Source organism: Octopus bimaculoides, chromosome 6 (assembly GCF_001194135.2).
Source record: "Octopus bimaculoides isolate UCB-OBI-ISO-001 chromosome 6, ASM119413v2, whole genome shotgun sequence".
Taxonomy (NCBI): Eukaryota; Metazoa; Mollusca; class Cephalopoda; order Octopoda; family Octopodidae; genus Octopus; species Octopus bimaculoides.
In genome coordinates, this window is record NC_068986.1 from 9527567 (window position 1) to 9535506 (window position 7940).

The following is a 7940-nucleotide window of genomic DNA, read 5'->3' on the forward strand; positions in this document are numbered from 1 at the left end:
TAGCCATAGACTCATTATCTATCACAAGATATTCAATCTTCCTTCCTAACATAGACCAGATGTGTAAATTAAATGGTAATTAAAAATTAAGAGGAAACTACTTCATTAAGAGGGCATAATTAATATATTTTATGAATTAAAAAGAATACTACAGAGACAGTGAGGTGTATAGCAAGGATTCTCATTGCCCAGGAATAAACATAATACTACCTGCTGCAAAGTCCCCACCCTAATCAACAGGCATGATAAGCCAGAGGAAATTTCACACCTCCTCCCTCACCTGCAATGGAGGGGGGGGGGGTGCACATTCACACCCACACTTTCTTGCTATGCCACTGCAGAGATAGAAATGGAAAAAATATATATATATAGCAGAAATTATAGAGTGTTGGTGTGGAAGGAGAGGAAGTTGGTTTACACAGAACACAAGAAGATAAGAAGATATTCAGTTTGAAGTGGTTCACTTTTAGTTATTTGAGAAGAGGAAATTCATGAAACATATTCAAAGAATCCTAGTAATAAATTCCACAAGTCCAATCCCATATAAACACTGATTTTCTCTCCAGTTTTTCTAACAATGATCTGTCTTACCAGATGTTGTTTTAAGGCCTAACCTTAACTCCCACCTTCTTTTGGAAACCAGTGGGGACATATTATTGATTTTTTTTTTTTCAATTAAGATCATTCTGACATTGTTTAAACCTGCAAAAGGTGGTGGCCCTATCCTTCACAGTATCTAGGTCTCTCAGAGTACACAGCCCACAATTATTTATAAAATGTGTATATATACCATCAACATAGTGCCCCAGCATGGTCACAGTCCACTGACTGAAACCAGTAAAAAATGTTTAAAAAATCTTCAAATTCTTTTTCACTACTGTTCTCCTCTCATTCTTTAACCATTTCAGCCTCATCTAAAACATTACCACATCTTGAAAAATTTGCTGACAATCTCTTCGTGTACTGCATCCAGTGAAGTTTTTATCTATTGTACATTTTTATAATACAGGGTCTATTCATACATCCAGTAGGGGTCAGGTTCAGGTTATTTTCATGTATCTGGCTTGAAACATTCCTATATTTTTGCCATTCCTCATGTACAAATATTTTGGAAAGTTTCTTTACAGAATGATCTAAAGACAGTATTTATGAAATAAGTCATTGTCATCATCTTTTAACATCTATTTTTCCATGCTGGCATGGATTGGATGGTTCAACAGGAGCTGGCAAACCAGAGAGCTATACCAAGCTCCCTCCACTTGTCTGTTGAAATGGTTTTTACAGCTGGATGCCATTCCTAATACCGCTACTTTTGTTGTTTTATAATTCTGTAACTTCCTGCTCGTTATTTCTGTGCAAAGAGATATAAATACATCAATTTGCAACAGGGTCAGCTTTTTCTAAAATGCTCCCAGTTGTTTGGCCCATAACTTTATGACCCAACATTCTTTCCATCTTAATTCATCCTTATTCTTACTCACAGACATTCAAAGTGATTGCAACCAAGATGTATCCCACAATGCTACACAAGGAACTGTTTATCTTTTATTAGCTTTGGTAGACCCTCAATTTCATGCTGTGTGTCTCTGCCAATAACATTAGTGGAATTCTGCTTATCCTCTCCTCTTTGCTAAGCTACTTCTATCTCTCCCCTCCACACTGATATTTACCATTAGCCAAATCTCCACCCTGGTTTATCACTCATTACATCCACCTCTCACCCCATCCTTAACTATCTGTCACTCTCTCTGCCCAGACACTTATGAAATTAGCCATCCTTTTCTCCCCCCCCCCCTGATCCACACCCTATACTCTCCCTTATACTCACCTTTGGGTATCTTAAGAGTAAGCTCTGGCATCCTATCACCATCTTCTTCTTTCCAGCTACTCTCATCCACCCTCACATAAGGTGATGTAGCGATGTATCTCCTCTAAAGCAACACACCTGTACTTGTCCCCGTTTTGAACTTTAACCTTCGACACCTAGCATGAAGCTCTCTCTCTCTCTCTCTCTCTCTCTCTTTCATATTCACCTCTAATTAGTTAAGGGAGCAGTGTTTATTTTCTTTTATTTGTTTTACTTTGTCTTGCATGTTACTTGGCAACCTCACTAGTGCTGGTGTCGCAAAAAAAAAAAAAGCACCCAGTACCCACTGTAAAGAGGTTAGCTGTAGAAATCAAGCCAAAGTTGACACTGGGGCCTGACACAGCTCTGCAGCTTGTTGGTTCCTGTCAAACTGTCTAACCAACCCATGCCAGCATGGAAAATGGATGCTAAATGATGATGATAATATCAGGTATGACTTGTTGCTCAGCATGATAGCTGTAGCCAGCACAGCCTACTCGGCATTGATCAATAATAATACCTCATGTCTTTTAAAGAATCTGCAGCACCATGAAGTTTTCTCTTGAAAATGATTTATCTGTAGACTTTAGTAATGTTTCTTGCTTGAAGAATTATCATCTTTGTACATATAGCAATGTTAAATACTGTATCTTCCACGTCTTCAATTGTTCTTCTGATTTATACCATTAAGCAATGCCATTTCAAACAATGTATTTAGTGGATGGCAAAAAATTTCTGTTTTCCTTCTTGTTTTTACCATTCTCCTGAGGGCCCCACCCCCATACTTTGATACAGCTCTATTATAATTTTGCTTAGCACATTCTATCATCTGTAACATATAATAGACTGCTGCTTCCATTTAAAACTCATTAAGGATACTGCAAATGGAAATTTAACCCTTCAGCATTTAAACTGGCTGTATCCCTCCGAAATATTCTCCCTGTTCTATGTTCAAACTGGTCAGATTCAGACTATCACACCTATCCTACAATCTCATTCTAAAAGTAACAATTGTATCGTTGAAATCTCAAAGCTATGGGATAATCCAGGATTAATTGAAAACAACGTGGATAAATAAGCATTACATTTGACAGAATAATCTGGATGCTAAGGGGTTAAAATAGTTACAGAGACTTCACAAATGGACATAACAAAATGGAGCGAAGGGAGATGTGTGTTTAATTTAATATTGCCATCGACCAATGAGAAAAACTTGTTTGCGAATGAGCCCCACATATACACGCTCACTCTCTCTCTGCCTCTCTATCCTTCTCTTTATGTCTCTTTTTCTCTCTTTCCTTTTCAAACTGGGGTATCCTCATATCTCCTCTACAGCAAAACACCCATTATTCTTTTTAACTTCTCATCAAGTGGCACACACGCACCTCTCTCAACACTACTCTCCAGTCAAGGGGGCTTTTGTTTTGCGATCTATTTGCTAACTTCACTGGTCCTGGTACCACATAAAAAGCACCCACTACTCTCTGTGAAGTAGTTGGTGTCAGGAAGGGCATCCAACAATAGAAATCATGCCACAGCAGACAATAGAGATTTACACAGTCCTTTGGTTTATCAGCTTTTGTCAGACCCTCCAACCCATGCCAGCTTGGAAAATGAACATCAAATGAGAATAATGATGATGATGATATATATATATATATATATATATATATATATATATATGAATATTATACTTGTGTGTGTGTGTGTGTGCGTGTGTGCACATGCACATGTGTGTGTGATGGTGTGAGTCCTACCATGACATCTGGCAGAAGTACAGAAACTATTGGCACTCTGACTGTGTCAATCTGTACACTTTATCTCTGGGTTCTGTTGAACCAAATGACCATCACCATCAACAACCATTCCAGTTAGTAAGCTCCTCAACAGTAACCCTAATACTTGTTAATATAACATAGTCCAAGTCACCGATTAACTAGAAAAGAGATGTGACATGTCTGTTGATGATGCAGGCACAGTAACCAACTGGTTGAAATAGCAATGACAGAGCAGGTCTACTGGCACCAGTTCTTCTGAATATATTATTGGCTGTCGCACCAGTTGATTAGTGTCAAAGATGATGACGAAGACTTATCTGTTGGTACCAGTGTATTTGAGGAGAGACAATTGTTTACAAAAACAAATTGCTAATTAATAAATCTATGTTCAATTTACAAGAGTACCAAGAATATTATAACATTAGGGTATTCACTACAAAAGAAAAAAAAAAAAGAAGTATTATTCTAGTTGTTGATGCAAGAAAGATAATTAACATCCAATTATTCCCATAGATTACTATTCTCAACACTTGGCAGCCTCATATCACATAACATCTGTGCAGCATCGTCTGTAATGACACCATAAACAATTAGGACATTGCATATATATATATATGTATGTATTCATATAATTTTAAAACTTTGTTAAAGATTTTGCAAAAGATACCAAACTGGTTTCAACAATATATTGTTTTTCAGTGGCGAATAAAAAAAGTTTAGGAGAGATTGAAGGTACAAGGAAAAATTTGGAAAAACATGCTTAAAAGATTAAATGTTCATACAAATTCCAATATTCAAAAAGTTTCACAGAGATTATTATGTAGACATATTGTATTCTCTTTACTCAAAATGTACAAAGTTGTACTACAAGCATATTGCTAAGAAAGAAGACACCATAAATTCATATCCATCATTAGAAAGGCTCATGATCACTTTACATGTACAAGTTTATATTTTCAGATCTAACTAACCCACATCAACACTTAAAATATATTACTAAACAAATGTAAATGATGTTCTTATATTGAAATTATTGTTTTTCAAAACTGTTATGTGTATCTAGTAATGCTTTTAATATTGTATCATTTACAGATCTAGACCATATTGGAGTGATTCAAGAAGGTGATATTATTGGTAAAAAGTGAGAATATCTATATATTTATTTGGTTTTATTTTTCAGTTTACTCCCCTTCCCACCCCACCCCAACTCCCATAGCATTCTTAGAATGACTTTCTTTTCCAAATGTAGATACTCGCATATTGTCAAATCAGATAGTTTTTAAAGTCAATAACTCAACCATCAAGGAGAAATGGTACCCGTAGCCAACCAGGCAGACTGATCTAACCACAGTAATAATATTACACTGTGACTACAAGCAAGATTTGAACATAGCATCACATGGTCAGTAAGCCAGCACCTTAACCTTACAGCTATGGTTTATTAGTTACCAGATTTGTACAACCAGATTTGTAAGCAGTTTCTTCTTGAGACAGTAAGGGAGCTTCTATACAATTGCTTAACCTGTTAAAAATTGCTGAAAACTTCCCTCAAATCATACCTTACAATCTTTGAAAAGAAAGGACACATTGGATCAATTATATCTGAAAAAATAGGAATAGAATGATTGTAGTTAACACATCTTTGATTATAGGTCTGTCTGATCAGATCTGAGGCTTCCTGTATTAAAAATCATTATTATCATTGGATTGGCAGATTTGTTACAGCATTGTATAAAAGGCCAAATAAGTTTGACCCTTGCTTGGAAAGAAGTAAGGCATAGTGACAGGAAGGGATTCTAGGCATAGAAAATCTGTCTCAACTAATTCCATCCAACCTATGCAAGCATGGAACAGTAGGTGTTAAATTATGATGTTGACGATGATGATAATGATGATATAGTAAAAATTTTTGAAAACTGTGAAAATAATCAACTCTATGTGAATTATGTCAACTTGAGATTCAATACCATCCAGCCATCTTTGATTTTCTATCCCTATTCTTTCTTTATCCTTCTTCTTGTACCTTGAGAGTACACCCTGACACCACAATCTCCACCATCCATTCTCCTCTACAACAAGACACCTATTCTTGTCTTTCTGTCATACTTTAGCCTCTCAAACACCTGACATAAAGCTACTTCCCTCAATACTATGTCCCCACCCACACCATTCAGTAGTGGGGGGGGGCTTGTCTGGCAAGTTACTTGGAGAACTCACAAATGCTATTACCATGAAAAAAATATCCTTTGTACACTCTGTAAAGTGGTTGGCATTTGGAAGAGCATCCAACCCTAGAAACCATGCCAAAGCTGGCATTGGAGCTCAGTGCAACCCTCCAGTTCACTGGGTCCTATGAAACTGTCCAACCCATTGCAGTGTGGAAGACAGGCATTAAATTATAAAAAGGCAGCGAGCTGGTGGAAACGTTAGCACGTCGGGCGAAATGCTTAGCGGTATTTCATCTGCTGTTACGCTCTGAGTTTAAATTCCGCCGAGGTCGACTTTGCCTTTCATCCTTTCGGGGTCGATAAATTAAGTACCAGTTACGCACTGGGGTCGATCTAATCGACTTAATCCCTTTGTCTGTCCTTGTTTGTCCCCTCTGTGTGTAGCCCCTTGTGGGCAGTAAAGAAATAGGCATTAAATGATAATGAAGATAGCCAGTCTTGCTGTCCATCACTACATTGTCTACCATGAGATGACTAACACAACCACGCTAGGATACATGATGGCTACAACTACTATGAGGGAGAATATGTATGTCTGACAGTCATCACAAATACTGTTAATACCTCCTTCCTGTGAGAGCAGAAGGGCCTAGAATCAGTCTAAACGAATTCCAAACAGATAAATACTAACTCCCACCCCACTCCTTAGTAAAATTCTCCCCTCCCTCCAAATTATTAATTAGAAGACAAAACAGAGTTTGTATCCATGTAATTCTTCTTTTCCCATCATTGTTTTGGACAAGTTTAAATAATTTAAAACATCTGAATTCTATATTTTTAAAAAATAGCAATTTGTTCTGTTTTCAATCTTGATGGCACATTCTTCAACCCACCACCACCACCCCTACCAATAGAAGTACACATATTATCAGAAACACAATACCACTTTCATTCCACCTAGCTAGACACACTCCTTTCATTCACATTTTGGAGCAACCAGCTAGTGCTCCAATTCCAGCAAAAGACATGCCACCCATGTCATCACTGTTCAGATCCAATCATTGACTTAGATTTATGTTTCTAATATGGTAATGGTGGTGGTGGTGGTGGTGGTGGTGGTGGTGGTGGTCGGGGGATGGGGTGATGCTGATGATATGTCAAGTGTTCAATGATAATTGACAAAACCAAACTGGTAATTTGTAGATCTACCTTCAAGTTACTGGGGTGCCATGAATGTGAAGATAGAAGATGCTTGAAATACAGACAAAACAGTACACACCATCTTTAATTCAGAGATGAATAATGGTGAAAAAAAAAAAGTTCCTACTGGCAAAAGAAAGGGCATTTAGCTATAGTGACCATGCCAAAGCAGACATTGGGGCTCAAGGTAGACCTCTGACTTATCAGATCCTGTCAAACCAACTAAACCATGCTCTGGCATAGGAGACAGATGGTAAAAGATAATGAACATGATAAGCTCAATTACACTGCAATGTCTATGTAATTCAAGTACGGTCCATAAATAAAGCCAGATATAATTTTCTTGAAATGGATTTACAATTTGCAGAGATAATGTGATTATTATAATGATGTGGGAGACCAACAGATTCTGATCTAAGAATAGATTAAGGAAGATAGTTTCTTTCAGTTTAATGCTATCATGTGTCAATACAAGGAGAGTGAGATACAGTGAAGGAATGAAATAATTATGACAACAATGACTAAGTTATTAAATATCAATTAATACAGATTAATTAATAAATAATCTTAATTACAACATAGTTACAAATTCTTTCATACTCTTCCTCCAATGACTGTGTCATGTTATTGTTTAACCCTTCGTCAGCCTTGGCTGAATAGACCTATGATCAAAGCTGTTCCAACCATGACCTTCCCATTTTTTCATATATCTAAGACTGCATTGTTCAGTGCACCCCTTTCATTTCTTTTGTTTTCAAGATGATCAGTGTGAATTGAGGGATATTTGACTGCTACATCTAACAAACCAACCAAGTCTAGAAACATTCTTAATGGTCTTGCAGTGTTCAGTCTCCAACTTGAGTAATCTCTGTACCCCTGTACTCGTGGCATGTATATATATATATACACACACACACACATACATATATATATATATATATATATATA

General features: G+C 36.9%; 1 long non-coding RNA gene and 1 other non-coding gene across 2 annotated transcripts in view; one reads left to right on the forward strand and one right to left on the reverse strand.

Moving 5' to 3' along the window:
- Positions 1 to 7940, reverse strand: part of LOC128248095 (uncharacterized) — a 108313-nt gene that overhangs the window by 28639 nt on the left and 71734 nt on the right. The window lies entirely within an intron of this gene.
- The window catches only part of LOC106873547 (uncharacterized), a 52991-nt gene that overhangs the window by 26715 nt on the left and 18336 nt on the right, over positions 1 to 7940 (forward strand). The window contains exon 3 of the transcript XR_008264359.1: positions 4717 to 4765. This is a non-coding gene — a transcript (uncharacterized LOC106873547). The remainder of the gene's footprint in view (positions 1 to 4716; positions 4766 to 7940) is intronic.